Below are 24,858 nucleotides of genomic sequence, written 5' to 3'. Positions count from 1 at the left end.
TCGTGCTTTCAAAGCTCAAGTCAAAGCTAGTCAACTCCAATGCCTACTCGATAATCCTGGTAGTTGCTTCTAGATTCCTCGGAATGCATTGCAACGGAAAGTGAGTGACAACAGTGATATGATGTGCTTGAAAGTAGTGGCACAACTTCCGGGAAGCCATGAGAAGGCCAAAAAGCAGTAGTTTTGATCGTTGATTATGATGCCCCTTGCGGACTAGTCGTGTGCATTAATCTTTCAGAGAATTATTAGGTGGCACGAGATGGTTATTTTGCCCTTAGTGGTTGAAATAGAAGACGGTCCTTAGCTATCAATTTAGTGTTGGTGGACTTGAGTCATAGGCAAACCCATACTATCAAGAGGGGATCCGCGTATGGAAAGGTTGGGTGGAACAAACTCACACACACTTGCACCCCATCTGATTCCTGGAGCAAGGAAGCCTTCCTGAAGTGCCCAAAAGTTGTATAAACGGAAGTATCGCTCTGGGGAGCGGTAGTACCGCTCCAGTGGCACTAACGCCCTCCAGGAACGGTCTCTCTTCCGCTTATATTTTTCTTCTCATATCTTCGGGGTATTTTTTCATTTTTGAGCGGAAGTATCGCTTGGGGGAGCGGTAGTACCACTCCAACGGTACTACCGCCTTTCCATAGCGCTCCTTCTTCCACTTATATTTTTTGTCTCGTATTGTTGGTCCCTATCGTCAACATTGAGCAGAAGTACCGCTTGGAACTGGGCAGTAGTACCGCTCGGGCGGAACTATCACCCCTCCGTTTGTGTTTGGTCGCCTATGGTGTCCGGTACTTCCGTGCAAGCGGAAGTACCTCCCCCTGCACGGTACTACCGCTTAGTTGTCACTTTGGGCAGAATAACGACCAGTTTTTTCCCACTATATGTTGAGGTCTTCTTCGCCAAGGAGACTTTACATTTTCGCTCTCCAAGCTCCATTTTTGATCCTAAGCTCAAACTTGTCTGATCTCTCTCCCTAGCCATCAATTCTTGTTGATGCTCTAGGGTTTGGAGGAGAAGGCCTTGAACAACATGTCCACCAAGAGAAAAGTTGTTCCCCCCATTAATCCCTCGCAGATCTTGTTACTCTTGGGGTGTTTGAGAACCCTAGACGGAAGAGGCCACCTCGAAGCCATAGTCCATTATGGTGAAGACTCGTGGTTTCGTTGGGAGCCTTTAATTCAGTTGTGGAGATTGCCCCAACCTTGTTTGTAAAGGTTCGGTTGCCTCCTTCAAGGGAACCATTAGTGGAATCACAACATCTCGCATTGTGTGAGGGCGTGAGGAGAATATGGTGGCCTTAGTGGCATCTTGGGGAGCATTGTGCCCCACACCACTCCAACGGAGACGTACTTCCCCTCAAAGGGAAGGAACTTCAGAAACACATCCTCGTCTTCATCGGTTCCACTTGTGGTTACTTCTTACCTTTACTTGTATTATTTAACCGCTTGTTATTATTGTTGCTAGCATCATATAGGTTGCTCACTTAGTTGCATATCTAGACAACCTATTTGTTGCTAAACTTAATTTGTTAAGGAAAAGCTTAACATTGTTAGTTGCCTATTCACCACCCAAATCGATCCTTTCAATTGGTATCAGAGCTACATCTCTTTATTTAGGGTTTCACCACCCAAAGAGTATGGCTGGCAACGAGGAATGGGTTTTGGAGTTGCCCGAGGCAGGGGTTGTGAACTCGATCACCCGAGAGGATCTAAATGAGGCTATGTACACCTTTAGATCCTTAGTTGCTATCAAGGTCAAAAACATGCTCAAAGATTTCCTTGATGGATTCAAACTTTCTACAAATCCGTTGCATGTGGTTAATCCCACAGCTTCAGATTCGGGGACCAACTCCGAAAAGGAGAATGCTAGTAGTGATAGAAATAAATTGCCTCAAGGAACGAGTGGGGAAAATACCTTTGCCTCAGTTCCTCCTCCCGTGGTCTATGGAGGACCGGTTCACCCACCGCATATTATTAACCTTGGTCCTCCTCCTAAACTTGTTAAGAATGATTTTTTTGATTGGGTTTTTCGTATCAAGGCTCATTTGAATCATAGCTCAACACAACTGTGGAGAATCATTGAGCAAGGCTACTACCCATATGATCCAAGCAAACTCACTCCAAGAGAAGAGGTAGACAATCATCTCAATCACTCGGCCTTGTTCATCCTTCAAGCAACAGTTCCCATTGAAGATCTTGTTCATGTGCATCCCTTCACTCGTGCCAAAGATTGTTGGGAGCACATCATTTCCATGTACAAGGGAAGTTCAAGTATTCAACTGTCGAACTATGAAGTGGTTCTTGATGAGGCCGATGAATTTGTTGTGATTGAGGATGAGGACCCTCGTGAGCTCTTCTGAAGAGTGACAATGCTTGCTATTTCTCTTCAAGATCATGGAAGCAAGGATGTGGATGACAACTGGATCAAGTGTAAGTTTTTCAAGGCTATCATGCTGTTCAACAAGTCCATGTCCTCCGTCGTCAAAGGCCGAAATTTCACTTCTTTTCCTCGAGCGATGTGTTGGATGAGTTAATTGCCATGAACATATTGAACATGACCATTGACAATGCTCTAGCTCGTGTCCAACGGTCAAGAAAAGACTCCTCCAACCTTGCTTTGAGGCCGAGGCTGTTTTGGAGGAAGATGAAGAAGAAGAGGAGGAAATTTTCCCCGAAGACACTAGGTATGATTATCATGAGCACATGGCTCTTGCGTCAACGCAATTCTGGTGCAACAAGAGAAACTTGAGGCCCAACTTATCCAAGAAAAACTCCAGTGGGTCCAAGGGCAAGCAACACGTGAGGACTTGCTACAACTATGGCAATGTGAGTCATTTTATGGCAGTCTGTCCTTATGAGAAGAGGGAAGATAATGGTGGCAAACTTATTCGCAAAGACAAAGCCAAGTACTTCCCCAACAAGAACATCTTCTCCAATAAGATGACCCAAAAGGTGTTGGTGGCTTAAGAAGAGTACATCTCCGATGAGGATGATGACAATGACGAAAGTGGTGAGGTTATGGGAATGGCCCTGGTGGCTATTGCATCCTCCTCCCCAAGCAAGGTCACCCTCTTCTATGCCCCCAATGAGAACCGCATTGGCAAGTGTCTTATGGCCAAGGCATCCAACAAGGTAACCTCAAACATCAAAACTACCATTTGCACTACCCCTTCTCCGATGGATAGTGGAGATGAACAAGAGGAGTAGATTCTGAGGAAAATTCCTTTGATAGACTCATGAGTAAGGAGGGTAAAACAAAGAAGCATTTTGTTGCTCTCTTGGAACAACTAGGAGAGGCTAGTGACCTAATTGAAACTCATGAAGAAACTATCTCTATGTTACAAGGACATAGTCGTGACTATACCGATGAGATAGCGGATCTTTCCATTGCTCTTGAGAAAGAGCAAGGTCTTTGTTTGGCTCTTGAGGAGTCACACAACGATGGCCTTGCTAACTTACAAAAGGGTCATGATCATGCTCTTATTCTTACTCGTGTGCTCCAATACAAAAAGTTTGCACTTGGGGTTGATCTTGATAGACTCAAGGAAGAGTTTTCCACACTTGACAAGGCTCGCAAGGCTTTTAAGAGTGTTCATGCTTCTCTAAAATAGTATGGTGTTAAACTCCAAGTAAGACTCACTAAGAAAATAGCCACATGTTCTCCTTTTGTATTTGTATTAATTGATAATACTCATGCTACTAACCCTTGTTGTGAGCATGTGCATCTTGTGGAGGAGAAGGCCAAATTAAAAGAGCAACTTGAGAAAGGCCTTGTGACATGCATCCAAGGTGAAAAGAATCTTAATGACCTTTTGAGCAATCAAAAGGAAGTGGTTGCAAAGGAAGGAGTTAGGTTTACACCCAAGTCCAAGAAGAACAATAAGATCATGACCAAGCAATCTCCCCCGCTCAAGGAAACCTTTGTTAAACTCGGGGAGGGTACTCTTGAGAAGAAGAAGGGCAAAGCTAAGGGTGGTAATGCCAAGAAGGGCAAAACTCTCCTTCCCAACAATGCCAATGACTTTAACCCATCTTATGACTTATGCCGTGCTAGTGATGGAAATGTCTTTGCTAAATTTGTTGGTTCCCCTCATTAGTACATTGAATGGTATATTTGGGTTCCTAAGATCCTTGTTACCAACCTGAAAGGACCCACTAAAGAATGGGTACCTAAATCCAAGCATTGATCTCATGCAAGAGTTTGCTTTTGGAGGAGTGTCATGGCTGCTTGATAGTGGAGTAACAAATCATATGACTGGAAGAAAAGACTTGGTGGTGCACGTTCATCCCAACCCATTAATGGCCACCCAAGTCTCCTTTGGTGATGATGCAATTTCAAAGGTATTGGCTCCTGGCAAGGTGACAATCTCTCCGGATCTTTCCATTGATAATGTCATGCTTGTGAGACCCTTGCATAGAATTTACTTTCCGTTAATCAACTTGCACTCATGGGTTTCAATACATTCTTTAGTGTTGACTTCGTGGCCCTTTTGTGGAGTAAGACTCTTAAAGTAGCTTTTGTTGGGAATGTTGAGAATGGTCTCTATGTGGTTAACTTTTTGGAGCAACCCACTAAGACCCCTACGTGCCTAATGGCTAAATTGGCGTGGGATGGCTTTGGCATGGCCGGCTAGCTGATACGTCTCAAACGTATCTATAATTTTTGATGGTTTCATGGTGTTATCTTGTCAACTTTGGATGTTTTATATACCTTTTATATCTTTTTTGGGACTAACTTATTAATTCAGTGCCAAGTGCCAGTTCCTGTTTTTTCTGTGTTTTTGACTCTTTTCAGATCTGATTTTGGAACATAGTCCAAACAAAATAAAATCCCCGAAATGAATTTTTCTAGAACAGAAGAAGATCGGAGGACTTGAGGGCCAAGGCAGGAGGCCCATAGGGAGCCCACAAGCCCTGTAGCCGCGGCCAGGGGGGCCCGCAGCTACGAGGCTTGTGGCCCCCCTGGAGCTCCCCTGCCCTAGCTCTTTGGCCTATATATTCCCTAAAATCCCAGACAAAATAAGGGCGTCCACGAAACCACTTTTCCGCCGCCGCAAGCTTCCGTTTCCGCGAGATCTCATCTGGAGACCCTTCCCGGTGCCTTGCCGGAGGGGACTTTGGAGCTGGAGGGCTTCTACATCAACATCATTGCCTCTCCAATGACTCGTGAGTAGTCTACTTCAGACCTACGGGTCCGTAGTTAGTAGCTAGATGGCCTATTCTCTCTCTTGGATCTTTAATACAAAGTTCTCCATGATCTTCATGGAGATCTATCCGTTGTAATCCTCTTTGGAGGTGTGTTTGTCGAGATCCGATGAATTGTGGATTTGTGATCAGATTATCTATGAATTATATTTGAGTCTTTGCTGATTTCTTATATGCATGATTTGATATCCTTGTAAGTCTCTCCGAGTCTTGGGTTTTGTTTGGCCAACTAGATCTATGATTCTTGCAATGGGAGAAGTGCTTGGTTTTGGTTTCATACCATGCGGTGACCTTTCGCAGTGACAAAAGGGGCAGCAAGGCACGCATCATGTTGTTGCCCTCAAAGATAACAAGATGGGCTTTCATCATAGATTTGAGATTGTTCATCTACATCATGTCATCTTGCTTAAGGCGTTACTCTGTTCTTATGAACTCAATACACTAGATGCATGCTGGATAGCGGTCGACGTGTGGAGTAATAGTAGTAGATGCAGAAAGTATCGGTCTACTTGTTTTGGACGTGATGCCTATATGTATGATCATTGCCATAGATAACGTCATGACTTTGCGCGGTTCTATCAATTGCTCGACAGTAATTCGTTCACCCACCGTCTACTTGCTTTCATGAGAGAAGCCACTAGTGAACACTACGATCCCGGGTCTACTCACAATTATCATCTCAGCTTTTACTTTTACTTTGCTTTGTTTACTTTTTTATTTCAGTTCTCACTTTGCAAACAATCTATAAGGGATTGACAACCCCTTCATAGCGTTGGGTGCAAGCTCTTTGTGTTTGTGCAGGTACTTGTGACTTGACGCGATCCTCCTACTGGATTGATACCTTGGTTCTCAAACTGAGGGAAATACTTACCGCCGATGTGCTACATCACCCTTTCCTCTTCAAGGGAACACCAACGCAAGGCTCCAAGGCCGCGGGGGAATCCTTTGCATATTTGCCAAGGAAATCCCTATAGGCGTAGCCAGCAGCAGAAGGATTTCTGGCGCCGTTGCTGGGGAGAGTTCAAGTCAAGATCTATCCAAGTAAGTGTCACAAATTCATCTCTTGAATTTACCATTTTTGCCAGACGCCTCTCGTTTTCCTCTCCCCCACTTCACATTTGCCGTTTTCATTTTCCTTTCTCCTTTGCCATTTTCATTTGCCTTTTGCCGTTCTCTTTTGCCCGTTTCACTCGCTTACTTCCTGCTCGTTTGTGTGTGGGATAGTGCATCAATGGCTAGACCCACCACTCCAAACGATACCCCTGAGAACGAAGTTCTCAACTTCAAGCAGAATGAGGAAGAAAATTTAAAGGACGCTTGGTACAGGATTTGCAATGCTCAAAGTAGATCTACTCGTAAGCAATCCACTACCGTTCTTCTTCGCAGTTTTTATGATGGAATCTCTTCTTGGAATAGGTATATTCTTGATACCATCGTAGGCGGGAATTTTTTGGGGAGCCATACTGTTGATTCCTATGGAGCTATCATGAATTTGGTAGGCTCACCCCCGCTCATGGTTAATGGAACTACCTTGACCTTGGAACACGTGATGCAAAGGCTTGACGTCATTGAAAACAAAATTGCCACAATTGAACTTACTGAGGATTTGGATAGAAAGATCCACAATCAAATTACTCAGTACGGACCCAAAGTGGGAATGGTTTTGAAAAATTTAAGGGAGAAGGAACCTATAGTTAATGATTCCTCTAGAATTGGCAAACTAGAAGATGTCATAACCAACTTGGGTTCCGCTTTTGCCACTGTGCAAAATACTCAAAATCTCACTCTCAAAAAGACCGTCACGTCTGTTTTTGTTCCTAAATCTAGTGGTGATTCATCCAATAAAGATAAATGTCTTAAGATGATAAATGATCACACTACTTATGGTTTGAGCACCAAAGATGACTATACGTGATTCCATCACCTTATGCCTAGCTAAGGGCGTTAAACAATAGCGCTTGTTGGGAGGCAACCCAACGAATCTATCCTTTTTCTTTCTGTTTTGTGTTTTCTAAACTTTCATAATTCTGTTATGATTGTGTTTTTTGTGTTTCTTTTGCGCTTGTGCCAAGTAAAACCGTTATGATTAGTCTTGGGGGTGATCGTTTGATCATGCTAGAAAAAACAGAAACTTTCTGCTCACGAAAAGAATTTTCATTTTTGTTATGTGAGAGATTTTGAGTTGATTCTTTTTTCTGATGATTGCTACGCAAATTCTTCAGACTTTCGTAATTTTTCAGAATTTTCGAAGTACCAGAAGTATACAAAGTATACAGATTGCTACAGACTGGTCTGCTGTTAACATATTCTGTTTTTGTTGAGTTGGTTGCTTATCTTGATGAAACTATGGATAGTATCGGGGGGTATTAGCCATGGAAGATTGAAAATACAGTAACCCAACATCAACATAAGTAGAATTTAAGTTTGCTACAGTACCTAAGGAAGTGGTGATTTGCTTTCTTATACTAATGATATCACGAGTTTCTGTTTAAGTTTCGTGTGGTGAAGTTTTCAAGTTTTGGGTGAAGTTCTTATGGACAAAGAGATAAAGAGTGGAAAGAGCTAAAGATTGGGGATGCTCAAGGCAACCCAAGTTGATTCAAGGATGCCTAAAAATCCTAAGCTTGGGGATGCCCCGGGAAGGCATCCCCTCTTTCGTCTTCAATCCATCGGTAACGTTACTTGGGGCTATATTTTTATTCACCACATGTTATGTGTTTTGCTTGGAGCGTCTTGTATCGTAGGAGTCTTTTATTTTTGTTGTGTCACAACCTTCCTTGCTGCACACCTAGAGAGAGAGAGACATGCACTCACCGTGATTTTGTCGAGCTTCACTTATATCCTTTGGTTAGACAATTCAACTCACATGAGCTTCACTTCTATCTTTTGGAGCACGACAGTGCGTGGCTTGGTAGTTTGCCTATGCTATGAAAGTAGTCTCTAAAGGGGTAGTTATCCAAAGGGATATGAAAACTTCCACCTTCATGTGCATTGGATAGTTAGAGAAGTTTGATTCATCTCAATTAGTTTTGAGTTGTGGTTCTGGTAATATTGAAGTTATATTAGTAAGGTGTTGTGGATCTAGAAATACTTGTGTTGAAGTTAGTGATTCTCGTAGCATGCACGTATGGTGAACCGCTATGTGATGAAGTCTGAGCATGATTAGTTTATTGATTGTCATCCTTTGTGTACCGGTCGGGATCGCGCAATGGTTTATACCTACCAACCCTTCCCCTAGGAGTATGCGTTGAATGCTTTGTTTCGATTACTACTAAAACTTTTGCAACAAGTATATGAGTTCTTCATGACTAATGTTGAGTCCATGGTTTAGATGCACTTTCACCTTCCACCATCACTATCTTCTTTAGTGTCGTGCAACTTTCGCCGGTGCATAAAACCACCATTAGCCTCCCTCAAAACAGCCACCATACCTACCTACTATGGCCTTTTCAAAGCCATTCCGAGATATATTGCCATGCAACTACCACCATGACATGTGCCATAGCTTCTACATTGCCATTGCATGATCATAAGATAGCTAGCATGATGTTTCCATTGATGTCTATGCCATGCTAGATCATTGTTATGGTACACTACCGAAGGCATTTCATATAGAGTCATCATTGCTCTAAGTTTTGAGTTGTAAGTGTGATGATCATCATTGATGGAGCATTGTCCCATGTGAGGAAATAAAAGGGGCCAGCGAAGCCCATTTACAAAAAGAGGCCAAAGATGGCCACAAAAATAAAAAAAATAAAAAAATAAAAAAAATGAGGCCAAAGAGCCCACCAAAAAAATGAGAGAAAAAGAGAGAAGGGACAATGCTACTCTCTTTCCACACTTGTGCTTATTAAGCACCATGATCTTCATCATTGAGAGTCTCTCGTTTTGTCACGACCATATAGCTAGTGGGAAATTTCCATTATATAACTTGGCTTGTATATTCCAATGATGGGCTTCCTCAAAATTGCCTTAGGTCTTCGTGAGCAAGCAAGTTGGATGCACACCCACCAGTTTTCTTTAAGAGTTTTCACATACTCTTAGCTCTAGTGCATCATTTGTATGGCAATCCCTACTCATTCACATTGATATCTATTGGTGAGCATCTCCATAGCTCATTGATATGCCTAGTCGATGTGACCATCTTCTCCTTGTTTGCCTTGCAACCTCCACCACACTCCATTCCACTTATAGTGCTAAAACCATGGCTCACGCTCATGTATTGCGTGAGAGTTGAAAAGGTTTGAGAAAGTAAAGGTGTGAAAACAATTACTTGGCCAATACCGAGGTTGTGCATGATTTAAATTCGTTGTGCAAGGATGATAGAGCATAGCCAGACTATATGATTTTGTAGGGATAACTTTCTTTTGGCCTTGTTATTTTGAAAGTTCATGATTACCTTGCTAGTTTGCTTGAAGTATTATTGTCTCCACGTCAATAGCAAACTATTGTTTTGAATCTAACGGATCTGAACATTCATGTCACATAAGAGGAGTTACAAAGGACATCTATGCTAGGTAGCATGAAAGCATAAAAAATAATTTTTTATCACTTTCCTACTCGAGGACGAGGAGTTAAGCTTGGGGATGCTTGATACGTCTCAAACGTATCTATAATTTTTGATGGTTTCATGTTGTTATCTTGTCAGCTTTGGATGTTTTATATACCTTTTATATCTTTTTTGGGACTAACTTATTAATTCAGTGCCAAGTGCCAGTTCCTGTTTTTTCTGTGTTTTTGACTCTTTTCAGATCTGATTTTGGAACATAGTCCAAACAAAATAAAATCCCCGAAATGAATTTTTCTAGAACAGAAGAAGATCGGAGGACTTGAGGGCCAAGGCAGGAGGCCCATAGGGAGCCCACAAGCCCTGTAGCCGCGGCCAGGGGGGCCCGCGGCTACGAGGCTTGTGGCCCCCCTGGAGCTCCCCTGCCCTAGCTCTTTGGCCTATATATTCCCTAAAATCCCAGAAAAAATAAGGGCGTCCACGAAACCACTTTTCCGCCGCCGCAAGCTTCCGTTTCCGCGAGATCTCATCTGGAGACCCTTCCCGGTGCCCTGTCGGAGGGGACTTTGGAGCTCGAGGGCTTCTACAGCAACATCATTGCTCTCCAATGACTCGTGATTAGTCTACTTCAGACCTACGGGTCCGTAGTTCGTAGCTAGATGGCTTCTTCTCTCTCTTGGATCTTCAATACAAAGTTCTCCATGATCTTCATGGAGATCTATCCGATGTAATCCTCTTTGGCGGTGTGTTTGTCGAGATCCGATGAATTGTGGATTTGTGATCAGATTATCTATGAATTATATTTGAGTCTTTGCTAATTTCTTATATGCATGATTTGACATCCTTGTAAGTCTCTCCGAGTCTTGGGTTTTGTTTGGCTAACTAGATCTACGATTCTTGCAATGGGAGAAGTGCTTGGTTTTGGGTTCATACCGTGCGGTGACCTTTCGCAGTGACAAAAGGGGCAGCAAGGCACGCATCATGTTGTTGCCATCAAGGGTAACAAGATGGGCTTTCATCATAGATTTGAGATTGTCCACCTACATCATGTAATCTTGCTTAAGGCGTTACTCTGTTCTTATGAACTCAATACACTAGATGCATGCTGGATAGCGGTCGATGTGTGGAGTAATAGTAGTAGATGGAGAAAGTATCGGTCTACTTGTTTTGGATGTGATGCCTATATGTATGATCATTGCCATAGATAACGTCATGACTTTGTGCGGTTCTATCAATTGCTCGACAGTAATCCGTTCATCCACCGTCTACTTGCTTTCATGAGAGAAACCACTAGTGAACACTACGGGCCCCGGGTCTACTCACAATTATCATCTGAACTTTTAATTTTACTTTGCTTTGTTAACTTTTTGCTTTCAGTTCTCACTTTGCAAACAATCTATAAGGGATTGACAACCCCTTCATAGTGTTGGGTGCAAGCTCTTTGTGTTTGTGTAGGTACTTGTTACTTGACGCGATCCTCCTACTGGATTGATACCTTGGTTCTCAAACTGAGGGAAATACTTACCGCCGCTGTGCTACATCACCCTTTCCTTTTCAAGGGAACACCAACGCAAGGCTCCAAGGCCGCAGGGGAATCCTTTGCATATTTGCCAAGGAAATCTCTATAGGCGTAGCCAACAACACTAGCACATTTCAATATGAGATCTTTGCAAAGTATCCTCAAAGGGGATCACGTTCTTGGACTAATGAATGTGAGTTTTGCTAAAGATCGTGCTTGCAGTGCTGATACGTCCCAAACGTATCTATAATTTCTGATTGTTCCATGATCTTTTGGGTGACATTGTTATATGTTTTGCCACACTCTTATATCATTTTACACATATTTGGACTAAGCTACTAACTTAGTGCACCCAGTGCTAGTTTCTGTCTGCTAATGTCTATTTTGCAGGGGCTTTTACCCAATTTTCCAAAGCCCGAGAAATTCCAGGAAAAATTATAAAAAAAATCAGCATAGCGGAAGCTTCCAGATCATCAAAGATGGGCCAGAGGGAGCCAGGGGCCGTTCAGGCGACCTCCTAGCGCGGCCTACCACCTGGCCGCGCTAGGAGGCCGCCTGGGTGGGTCACACCTCCTCCGGTGCCGTCCTTTGTCCTATATTTACTCCTCTGCGAGAAAACCCTTCCATCACCTCCAGAATCGCGATTTTCTCAATCGTTCCACCGCCGGAGAGATTCCGAGATCGGGAGCGTCAGGAGACCCCTTCCCGGCACCCTACCAGAGGGAGGATTTACCTCCGGGAGCTTCTCCACCACCATGGACGCCTCCCGGACGTGCCATGAGTGGTCCTCCTTGGACCATGGGTCCATGACCAGTAGCTATGTGATGTCTTCTCTCCAATCTTGTGCTTGAATGGTTAGTCCTTGTGAGCTGCCCTACATGATCAAGACATCTATGTAATTCTCTTGCTATTGCTATGCTCGGTTTGTTGGGATCCGATGGATTATGAGATTATGTTCAGATTGTTATGAGTTATATATTTGATTATCCTTTTATATTATGTTACTTAGTGATCATGTATGTACTCCGTTGCTATTTATTGCTTTGGCCAAGTAGTAGATTGTAACTCCAAGAGGGAGCGTTATGCATGATTGTGGGTTCATGCCCCTCGATGTCTAGATTGAGTGACAGAAACATGAGACTGGGGGATGTGTTGTTGCCACCAGGGAGAAAACAACGGTGCTTGTGACCACGGTTGCAAGGATTGTTTACCTTACGCATAGTTCGATAATGCAGTTGTCCGTTGCTTTGAGTTTACACTTTGGGTGGGGCTCGCAACTTAATACCGGCGAGATTTTGTGGATAGATATCTCAAGGTGGATGATTAGTAAGTATATGTTGATAAATAAACGGTCTACTTGTCTTGGCGTACTGCCCATTACTATTGAATCTCTAACTATCAAGTAGCATAATTAGCATTGCGGTGCGTTCATAATTCTGTCAATTGCCAAACTGTGATTTGTTTACCCAAGCATATTTGTTTATCGTCTTTTGGGAGAGAGACATCACTAGTGAACATCATGTGACTCCGGTCCATATCACCTTCATTGTTTACACCTCCATCATTTACCGTTTTCATTTACTTTTCCGTTGCAATCACTATTACTATTCCCACTTGTGTTTTGATCCTTTACAAACTACAAGGCCGGAGAGATTGACAACCACTTTGTACTTGTTGGGAGCAAAGTTATTTGTGTGTGTACAGGTCCACGTCTTCTGCTAGCGCCAGGGTGTAAGGCACCTACTTGTTGAGCCTAGGAGTCCTCCTGTTTCGATAAACCTTACAGTCTCCGTGTGAGGGAAAACTTGCTGCTGACTACATCTCAACCTTCCGCTTGGGGTAACCAATGAGGTTGGAGAAGTATATACATCATATCGTCATCAAGCAAAGTTTTCTGGTGCCATTGTCGGGGACTCAAGTCTTCAAGATAAGGGAGTTGCACGCTATCCTTTACCTTTGCTTTTTAGTCTTGTTAGTTTGCTTTTTAGTTTTTGCTTTAGAGTCTTATACCAAAAACCACAAAAAAATTAGTTACCTTGCTTTTAGTTGTCATGCATGTTAGGATTTGGTGCTTTGAGGGAATCTGAGGTCCTAGATTTCCATCAAAGGGTTGGAGAGGATGTAAAGAAAGCTTGGGATAGAATTTCTGAAGCACATAAAATAATTATGCCCTGGATCCCCATCAAAATTGTGCTTAGAAGTTTTTACCATGGTCTTTTTAGGTGGTGTCAACACTCTCTTGATATTAAAGATGAAGGAATTTTTTTAGAGTGTGATGAGGCTAGAGCTCTTGATATTATACATGGTCTACCCAATTACTTTGTTTATGATCATGGCTTTGACACTATTATGGATAAACTTGCTACCATTGAAAGAAGAATAGATGCTCTAGACTTAAGAGAAAGATAGAAACCCATGGTTGATAAGGAAATAATTTTGAAAATAGATGATGACTCAGAGCCTTTTGTTAGAATTAGCATCTCTAACCAAACTTCCTTGCTTATTGTGATATTGGATCCATTGTTTCTACAATGCCAAAATTTGTTTATGATTCTCTCTGGTTAGACATGGACATTTTTTCATCTTATCATGAACATGCTAATAGGGATATTACTAAAATCCAGGGAAAGGTAAAATATGTCCAGGTTACATTCTCTAAAAGGAATGCAATGGTTGATTTCTTTATCATGAATCCAAGCCAAGGAAACATAGTGCTTGGAAGGGACTTCCTCCGAGCCATGAGAGGCTTCATTGATATAGGTAAAGGACACATACACTTACATGGGAAAGCGAAAGGTACGTACCCATTCCTTAGGAAAAATAACGATTAACTTGTTGAGGATCCGTTTGAAGGTTTTTATAATTCCGATGACCTTGTAGAATCTTGATCCTCCTTCTTGCATTATGCCTAGCTCAAAGGCATAAAAGAAAGCGCTTGTTGGGAGGCAAACCAGTTTTGTTTTACTTTCAGTTCTAGTGGTCTTTATGCTTGTTACTACTGTAGCAACATCATTGTATCTTTATTTTTAAGCTTTGTGCCAAGTTATAGCCTCCGATTACAAGAAAGTTCAAAAGTTGTTACATGCTGTCCAGAAACAGATTTTGTCTGCGTGACGAAAAAATTCGCCAAAAGTCAACATATCATCCTTTTGATCTGAATTTTTTTGACAGCATGCTATATGTAATTGCATTTCTGGCATATGTTCTGCGTTTTTTTATTTGAGTTGCAGAAGTGCCCCGAATAAATTATTTACTACCTGCTGTTCTGTTTTTCATAGATTCTGCCATGTTTTGCATTTTCATCATTTTGCAAATCCTAAGATTACTTTTTATTTGCAAAAACCTTTTCGAAATCATGATAAACAGTAGCTTTTCATGAAAATCTTTATTTCCAGCAGGTAATGAATTATTTTATTAAGGGTACTAACCACTCTAATCAGCTTATGATGAGTTTCATATGAAGGGAGTTGTCAAGTATGCGATGGAAGATGATGAAAGAAGATACATGAGTGTCAAGCGCTCAAGCTTGGGGATGCCCCCATGCACCCCAAGAAATATTCAAGTAGACTTAAGCATCTAAGCTTGGGGATGACCCCGTGCATCCCCTTCTCTATCGACAATCATCAGTTCGCCCATCTCCATGCTATATTTTTATCACTTCATATGTTATGTGCTATGCTTGGAGCGTCCCGCTCTTTACTTTTTAATTTTTTTTAGTTTTGCTTGCTGTTCATAACAAGTCGGAACCCAGCCTACCTTGTTTGAGAGAGAAACACGCTCCATTCCACTCTAGAACACAACATAGGTTTTCATGCTTATCTTTTTTGTGCGTTCTTCATCTTTCCATAGCTACTTTCATGCTTAGCTCTTAGTTTTCATGCTTATCTTTTTAAGAGCTTTTATTTAGGTTTATTTTGGAACTATCTTGAGTTATCATGCTTATCTTGTTTAGAGAGTTGGCTCGTTGCACTGAGTTGTGTGTCTTGCATGAGTAGGTAATTGAGGTTGCTATTTAAGTATAGTAGTAACTTGCAATAGTTTTGAGGTATTGATTTGAGTAATGTTTGGACTATTGGTGCCAAGAGCTTGAGCCTATTAGTGATAGGTGTCGTATTTTGGGAAATCCATGTGTTTTTCAAAAACTAAAAATTAGTTGAGAACTCTAGCTACTAAATTGACCGCTAACCTTTGGAGGGGTTGGAATATATAGAGTACCCTCACGTTACCATGAGTCGAGGATGCACAAGGATAACCAAACCCCCAAACACTCCTCCTCGTGGTACTTGTCTCTTTGTAAATTTCCTAACTAGATAGAGATTTACCGATAATAAGTGTATGAGTTCTTCAGACTAATGTGAGTATTCGATTGTTGGCACTTCCACCATCCATATTTTGCTAGCGTCTTCGGTACCGTGCATTGCCCTTTCTCACGCTGAGAGTTGGTGCAAACTCCGCCGACGCATCCAAACCCATGACATGATACACTGTGTCATACATAAGCCCCATTATATCTTTCCTCAAAACAGCCACCATACCTACCTATTAAGGCATTTCCATAGCCTTTCCGAGATACATTGCCATGCAACATCCACCATCTCATGACTTGATCTTCATGTCATACATGCTTTTGCTTGATCGTAGAGCCGCACGATAGTTGGGCCTTGCCCCAATTATTGCTACATGACGCACTAGTATCATTGCATATCCTGCTACACTGGCAGAGGCATACATTTGCATACATCATGATAGTTTTCACTTGTCTTTATGTTGAGAAGTTCTTATAAAGTGTGATGATCTTCTTTTTATTCATTTAAAACATAGAGTGTTGCCCTTAAGTGAGGAAAATATCCCAAAGAGGACAAACAGAAGATCCCAATGAGGACAAATGAGAGATAAATAGAAAGAGCCAAATAAGCCACACAAAAAAAGATAAAAAAAGAAGGGGGCAACACTACTATTCCGTTTGAAAGATCCACACTCGTACTCCATTGCTATATTTGTATTACATAGAGATTATCATTCATGCATAACTATGTGGCGACCCTTACACTATAGAACTTGGTTTGCATCTTACAATGATGAGCCTCCTCAAATGAGCTCTAGGTATTCATGAGCAAACAAGTTGCCTGCACCCCCACTAGTTCCATTAGAGAGCTTACCTTAGCTCATATGTGCATCCGTTACATGGCAATCCCTACTCCTCACATCATATCTATCATTTGGCTTTTTCTCGCCTATGGTTGTCCTCATTGATGTGAGCCTTTCACACCTTTTTTCGTCTTCCTTGCCCATCATTATTCTATTTTCCATCCTAAGTGCCAACATATCTTGCTTACGCTCATCCATTGCATGAGTGCTCAAAGTCGAAAGGGAGAGGATCATTTTGACTTGTGCCTGACTAGTGGTCTGGGGATGAGTCAAAATAAGATTCCGAAGGAGACTAAGTGCGAGGTTCAGTAGATTGAGTTCTCAATTAAAAATATATTTTATGATCTCAACCCATCTCGCACTTCTTGCACGCAAACACCATTTGGAGACATTCGAGTCACGAACAGCGAGAGCTCTTGCACCTTGATGTTCTTACTTTGCTAAACTCAATACTAGATATAAACGCTTGCTTGTTAATATCTTGACTTGAATTGCATATCTCACTTGCTTTAGTTTGAAGTTCTTATATGTGTGTTAGCATGTCACCACAAAAATTATTGTGTTATCATTTATCTACTACGAGCAGAAATTAAGCTCGGGGATGTTGATACGTCCCAAACGTATCTATAATTTCTGCTTGTTCCATGATCTTTTGGGTGACATTGTTATATGTTTTGCTACACTTTTATATCATTTTACACATATTTGGACTAACCTACTAACTCAGTGCACCCAGTGCCAGTTTATGTCGGATGATGTCTATTTTGTAGGGGCTTTTACCCAATTTTCCGAAGCCCGAAAAATTCCAGGAAAAATATATAAAAAATCAGCGTAACGGAAGCTTCCAGATCACCGAAGATGGGCGTGAGGGGGGCCAGGGGCCGTCCAGGCGACCTCCTGGCGCGGCCTACCCCATGGCCGCGCCACGAGGTCGCCTGGGTGGGTCCCACCTCCTCCGGTGCCCTCCTTTGGCTTATATTTACTCCTTCGTGAGAAAACCCTTCCATGACATCCAGAATCGCGATTTTCTCCATTGTTCCGCTGCTGCAGCGCTTCTGAGATTGGGAGCGTCAGGAGACCCCTTCCCGGCACCCTGCCGAAGGGAGGATTGACCTCCGGGAGCTTCTCCACCGCCATGGACGCTTCCTGGACGTGCCGTGAGTAGTTCTCCTTGGACCATGGGTCCATGATGAGTAGCTATGTGATGTCTTCTCTCCAATCTTGTGCTTCAATGGTTAGTCCTTGTGAGCTGCCATACATGATCAAGGCATCTATGTAATTCTCTTGCTATTGCTATGCTCGGTTTGTTGGGATCCGATGGATTATGAGATTATGTTCAGATTGTTATGAGTTATATATTTGATTATCCTTTTATATTATGTTCCTTAGTGAATCATGCATGTTCTCCGTTGCTATTTATTGCTTTGGCCGAGTAGTAGATTGTAACTCCAAGAGGGATCGTTCTGCATGATTGTGGGTTCATGCCCCTCGATGTCTAGATTGAGTAACAGATACATGAGACTAGGGGATGTGCTGTTGCCACCAGGGAGAAAACAATAGTGCTTGTGACCACGGTTGCAAGGATTGTTTACCTTACACATAGTTCGTTAATGCAGTTGTCCGTTGCTTTGAGTTTACACTTTGGGTGGGGCTCGCAACTTAATACCGGCGAGATGTCCTAGATAGATATCTCAAGGTGGATGATTAGTAAGTAGATGCTGATGAATAAACGGTCTACTTGTCTTGGTGTACTGCCCATTACTATTGAACCTCTAACTATCAAGTAGCATAATTAGCATTGCGGTGCGTTCATAAGTCTATCAATCGCCCAACTGTGATTTGTTTACCCAAGCATAGTTGTTTATCGTCTTCTGGGAGACATACATCACTAGTGAATATCATGTGACTCCGGTCCATATCACCATCATTGTTTACAACTCCATCATTTACCGTTTACATTTACTTTTCCGTTGCAATCACTATTATTATTCCCGCTTGTGTTTTGATCCTTTGCAAACTACAAGGCCGGAGAGATTGACAACCTCTCTGTACTTGTTGGGAGCAAAGTTATTTGTGTGTGTGCAGGTCCACATCTTATGCTAGTGCTAGGGTGGAAGACACCTACTTGTTGAGCCTAGGAGTCCTCCTGGTTCGATAAACCTTACAGTCTCTGTGTGAGGGAAAACTTGCTACTGACTACATCTCAACCTTCCACTTGGGGTAACCAACAAGGTGCGAGAAGTATATACATCATCTCGTCATCAAGTGCTTGTATTGAAGGAAAGCTCAATGAGACAGCTCACCGCCCCACGACTACCATATATTGAAAGAGGACTTTAGAGCTCCTCCACATGGATCTCTTTGGTCCTCCATCTTTTGATAGTCTTGGGGGAAGAATGTATGGCTTGTTTATAGTGGATGATTACTCAAGATATACTTGGGTGTACTTCTTGAAGCGGAAGAGTGAGACCCAACAAACCGTCATCGACTTTTCCAATGAAGTTCAACGTCAACATGAGGGAAAGATATTGATGATTAGAAGTGAAAATGGCACCAAATTCAAGAATTACACCTTGAATGAGTTTCTAAGTGATGAGGGGATCAAGCACCAATACTCTGCACCATATACCCCTCAACAAAATGGTGTAGCAAAAAGGAAGAACGAGGCATCGGCGGACGCGACAAGAACCATGATGGTGTAGTTTAAATCTCCGTATAACTTTTGTGCCAAAGCCATCAACACCGCATGTCATGCATCTAATCGGCTCTACCTCCACAAAGGATTGAACAAGACTCCATATGAAATTATTATCGGTAACAAGCCCAACCTCAAGTACTTCCGGGTGTTCAGTTGTAAGTGTTTCATTCTCAAGAAAAGTGTTCGTTTGTCTAAATTTCAACCTAGATCTCAAGAGGGCATATTTGCTGGTTATGCTACAAACTCTCATGCTTAGCGTGTCCTCAACAAGTCCAATGGACTCATTGAGGAGATGTGTAACGTGGAGTTTGATGAAAGTAATGGCTCCCAAATGGAGCAAAGTGATCTTTGTGATGTAGGTGATGAAATTCCTCCCCAAGCTACAAGAAGAATGGGTGTGGGACACTTTCTACCTGTTGAGGAACCCCTTGTGGCCGAAGGAGAAGGACAATGTTCCACTCAAGTGGAACTATCACCGACGCAAGACCCACACGCTTCCAAAGAACAAAGTGAAGGCCCTCAACCTTGTGGTCAAGATCAAGGAGAAGATCAGCCACATGTTGGTGGTTCACCAAGTGATGTCCTTGATCAAGCTCACACGTTCGAGCGAGCTCAAGATGTAGAGCAAGCTCAAGATCAAGACCAAGCTCACAAAAGCGATAAAGGTCACAAAAAGGTTCCTCCTCAACTTTCCTCGGAGGATATTCAAGAAAGACGTGCCGCCAAGAATGCTGGCAAGCTTAAAAACTATCAGCATGTGTTAGAGAATGTTTACGACAGCTTAAAGAGAGGAATGACCACTCACAGACAATTAACAAACTTCAGTGCACATCATGTGTTTGTTTCTTGCATTGAACCACTAAAGGTACAAGAAGCACTCGAAGACATGGAGTGGCTTGAAGCCATGCATGATGAACTCAACAGCGCAACAAAGTGTGGCGGTTTGTGCCAAGACTGAAGGCGAATTACAATGTAATTGGAAGCAAGTGGGTTTATAAGAACAAGAAAGATGCAAATGGTGCCGTCATTTGCAACAAAGCAATATTGGTTGCACAAGGCTACTCCCAAGTCGAGGGTATCAAGTACGATGAAACCTTTGCTCCCGTTACTCGGCTTGAATCTATTCACATGTTGCTTGCATTTGCTTCACATCATAACTTCAAATTATACCAAATGTATGTGAAGAGTACATTTCTTAATGGTCCGCTTAAGGAGTTGGTATATGTCAAGCAACCCTCGGGGTTCGAGGACCCCAAGTTCCCCAATCATGTTTACGTTCTCGATAAGACACCATATGGCCTTAAACAAGCCCCACGAGCATGGTATGATCCCCTTGCCGAGATGTTACATGATCGTGGGTTTGAAATTGGGAAAATTGACACCACTCTTTTTACTAAGAAGGTCAAAGGGAGTTTGTTCATATGCCAACTATATGTTGATGATATTATCTTTGGCTCTCCTAACAAATCTTTTATTGAACAGTTTGCTGCACTAATGACCAAAGAATTTGAGATGTCTATGATGGGAGAGTTGAAGTTCTTCCTTGGATTCAAAGTCAAGCAACAAAGGTAAGTGACCTTCGTAAATCAATATAAATTCACCCAAGACATGCTCAAGAGGTTCAACATGGATGATCTCAAACTAACCAGGGAAAACACTCCCATGCCCCACAAATGCTAACTCGACTTAGATCCCAATGGTAAAGCTTTGGAGCAAAAGTTATATGTCTCTATGATTGCCTCCTTTCTTTACCTTTGTGCATCTAGACTGGATATTATGTTGAGTGTGGAAATGTGTGCACGATTTCAATCCGCACCTAAGGAAAGTCACATGGTAGCTGTCAAGCAAATCTTTCATTATTTGGCTCATTCCCCAAACTTTGGCTTATGGTATCCCAAAGGTGCTTCATTTGATCTCATAGGGTATTCAGACTCGAACTGGGCGGGAGACCGAGTGGAGAGGAAGTCAACTTCCACATGTTGCCAATTCCTTGGTCGCTCTGTGGTAAGTTGGTCTTCAAAGAAACAAAACTGTGTTTCTCTCTTGTCCACCGAGGCCGAGTGTGTAGCTGCTCCAAGTTGATGTGCTCAGTTACTCTAGACGAGGCAAGCTTTAAAGTATTACAGTGTCAATTGTGACAAAGTGCCTCTTTATTGTGATAATGAAAGTTCTATCTCAATTTCCAACAACCCGGTTCAACACTGCAAGACGAAGCACATTTGTACTTGTCACCATTTCATCCGGGGTCATATCAAGCGTGGGGAGATTGATCTCATTCATCTTAACACTAATGATTAACTTGCAGATATTTTCACGAAGCTATTAAGTGCAACAAGATTTTGCGATTTAAGGCATGAGCTAAATATCATTGACTTGAGCAATGTGGGTTTATTTTTGGCACACCCCACCACTATCATCATGTTATCGTTTTTAGATGTAGGGATGGATTTAGGGGGAGTGTTGTTCCCTCAATGAACTCCCCCTCCCCCTATTATGCATAAATTGATCAAGTCTTTCACATTAGTCATCTTAGATGCCACTTGTGCTTCAAATACGAGTTTTGGTCATGGGCCCAAGGTTAAAATCTTCAGGGTGCCATACCAACCGACTCAAACATAGGTGGCTTCGGCCACCCCCGTGCAAATGAGGTATTTTCTATATTATGCAAGGTCACTCCAAGATTAGTTTTTCTTCGTGTTTGAAGTCTTTTGAATTGGAGTGCGTTCTTGTGAACTTACAGATGTTTGTGTGTCATCCTTCTATCCACTGCATAGTCAGATAGGTCTTATTTTGCTGGTTTTGTGGATGTCTTTTTGGTCGCACGCGGTACTACCGTACAGGGCGGCGATACTACCGCCTCGGGGAGTTCCTGGACTGTTCAAATAATGGACATGTGGAGTTCTAACTCCCCCATACCCATTCACTTCCCCTCCCTCGACTCTCTCTGTCTCTCTCTGTGGCGACCAAGAACACCACGGGAGGCTGGCTCTGGATCTCCCATTCAGTGCCACCCTCCACTTTTTCTATTTTGCCGTGGACTCTGGTAACGCCCTCGATTCCCTGTCTTTGTGGTGTTTTTTGAATCTAGATCTAGGGCAAAGCATGAGGATTTAATGTTTATTTTTCTTTTTCATGGCATTAGAGTGATGTGTGATGGGTACTGGTTGCAATAGATTGGGTAGAGAAAATTGGGGTCTAGGGCTCCGGCAGTGCCGTCCGCATTGCCGCAGAAGTTTTCTGCCATCTGGGCGGTACTACCGCCCATGCTCGACCGATACTACCGCTATGGTGGAGGTACCGCTCCTGCACATGCGGTACTATCGCTCGGGCATCAGAACCCAGTTATTTTCCTATGCAACTATTGATTCTTTTTGTTTGATTCTTTGACATATGCAGTCCTTCTACACCTTTTTTTCTTATCAATCTTCTTGTGAGTTCTAGGTGATGGTAGCTCTCCTCCAGTTTCTCATCGCTTGAACCCTCGCCGTGGCTCTAAGCACCCACACACTTCTGATGAGGCTCTTGTTGGGCGTCTGTTCTGGAACAAGGCTCAATCTCTCATATATAGCAAGATCATCAAGAAAAGGACCAATCCCTTTGTGGATGCCAAGAGTATTGATACAGGGCCCATGACTACCCAACCTCACACTGCATATTTTGCTGAATCTCATGCTCTATGTCTGAAGTGGGGTCTTGGTTCTATCATCAGCTTCAACAAGGACTTTGACAATAATATTGTGGCTTAATTTTATGCCACTGTTCACTTTCACGAGGATGAGGTGAGGCGCCTGACATGGAGGACTGGTGGTCGTGTGCTGCACTCGAAGTGGAAGACCTCCATCAACTCTCTCGGCTACGATGAACGTGGCCCGGATGAGCCTGTTAGACTAAGGCCACACTTGAGGGTGTTGCTGCTATTCACAAGTCCAAAACTATTCATCACTCTAGGATTGTGAAGACTGCCAAGGGTGATCGCACTGAGCTCATTCCCTTTCTGTACATCATGCACATGATTTTCCGCAACACTCTGTTTCCTCGTGTTGGCAACAAAGACAAGATGCATTCTTATCTTGTGAACCTATTACTTCTCTACATGAAGTAGCGAGGCCTCCAGTCCACTTTGGATGTTTCCCACATTATGTGGATGGAGCTGCGTTAGCTCTTCTTGACATGAAGAAAGTGCCCATCTATGGCCCTTATCTGTACAAGCTAATTGAGGATACATGGGATGCAACCTTTCCTACTGAGCTTTTAGTGACTGACCACATGGTTCATCATGGTGTACTCAAGCTCCGTGTGAAGAACAATTGGCGGATTCCACCTGGTGTTCTTGTTGGGGAACATCACATGGGAAACAAAAAAAAATCCTATGCGCACGAAGACCTGTCATGGTGATGTCCATCTACGAGAGGAGATTTGGATCTACGTACCCTTGTAGATCGCACAACAGGAAGCGTTAAGAAACGTGGTTGATGTAGTGGAACATCCTCACGTCCCTCGACCCACCCCGTGAACCGTCCCACGAACCGTCCCGCGATCCGTCCCACGATCCGCTCCGATCTAGTGCCGAACGCACGGCACCTCCGCGTTCAGCACACGTACAACTCGACGATGATCTCGACCTTCTTGATCCAGCAAGAAAGACGGAGAAGTAGATGAGTTCTCCGACAGCGTGCCGACGCTCCGGTGGCGGTGAAGGATCTACTCCTGCAGGGTTTCGCCCAAGCTCCACAAAAATACGATCTAGAGGTAAAACTATGGTGTCTAGATCTGAGTTGCACGTGGCAAAGTCGTCTCAAATCAGCCCTAAATCACCAGTATATATAGGAGCGAGGCGGAGGGACTTTCCTTGAGGGCCAAGCCCCCAAGGTGCGCCATCCAAGAGGAGGAGTAGGACTCCTACTCCAATCCTACTCAAAATAGGATTGGAAAGTGGAGTCCTTCTCTTCCTTCCCACCTTTTCTTTTTTTTCTTTGGTTTTCTTTACATGGTGCATAGGCCTTATTGGGCTGTCCCACCAGCCCACTAAGGGCTGGTGGGCCACCCATAAGTCCTTTGGGCTTCCCCCGGGAGGGTTTCCCCCCCTCCCGGTGAACTTCCGAAACCCATTCGTCACTCCCGGTACATTCCCGGTAATGCCCGAAAACTTTCTGGTAACCAAATGAAGTCATCCTATATATCAATATTCGTCTTCGGACCATTCCGAAAACACTCGTGATGTCCGTGATCTCATCCGGGACTCCGAACAACATTCGATAACCACGCATATAACTCAACTATACTAAAACATCGCCGAAACCTCAAGTTTCTTAAAGTTCAATGGTCAAATCATTCTGAAAAGGAGGCAACTTGGGAAAGAGAGGATCGTCTCCGACTTGAGTATCCTGCGTTATTCCCGACGACTTCTAAATCTTGGGACGAGATTCTTTTGAGTGGGGGTGAGTTGTCACATCCCTGACACCTTAAGCAAGTTAGTCTTGAGCTCATGTCTTCTTTGCATTTTCATCTAAGAAGTTTCAACAAGAACAAGAAAGTGGCAAAGGAAAAACTCAAAACCCTAGCCACTACTTCAAATAAAGGAAATCTCAAACTAGTTGAAATCAATGAACCCAAAATGGCCTCAAGAAATGTTCAAACTTTCTGGTAAATCATGAAAGTAAATGAGCATTGGAGAAAACTATTTTCTTGACACTTTAAGCATTTTAAATTAATGCAAAAAGCCACTGGTTTCAAATTTTAAATTTGAAATCAGAAACTATATATTTTCAAAAATGTT

The sequence above is a fragment of the Hordeum vulgare genome, chromosome 6H, assembly GCF_904849725.1.
Source record: "Hordeum vulgare subsp. vulgare chromosome 6H, MorexV3_pseudomolecules_assembly, whole genome shotgun sequence".
NCBI lineage: Eukaryota > Viridiplantae > Streptophyta > Magnoliopsida > Poales > Poaceae > Hordeum > Hordeum vulgare.
The sequence above is the reverse complement of the archived record's forward strand: the minus strand, read 5'-3'. Positions refer to the sequence as shown.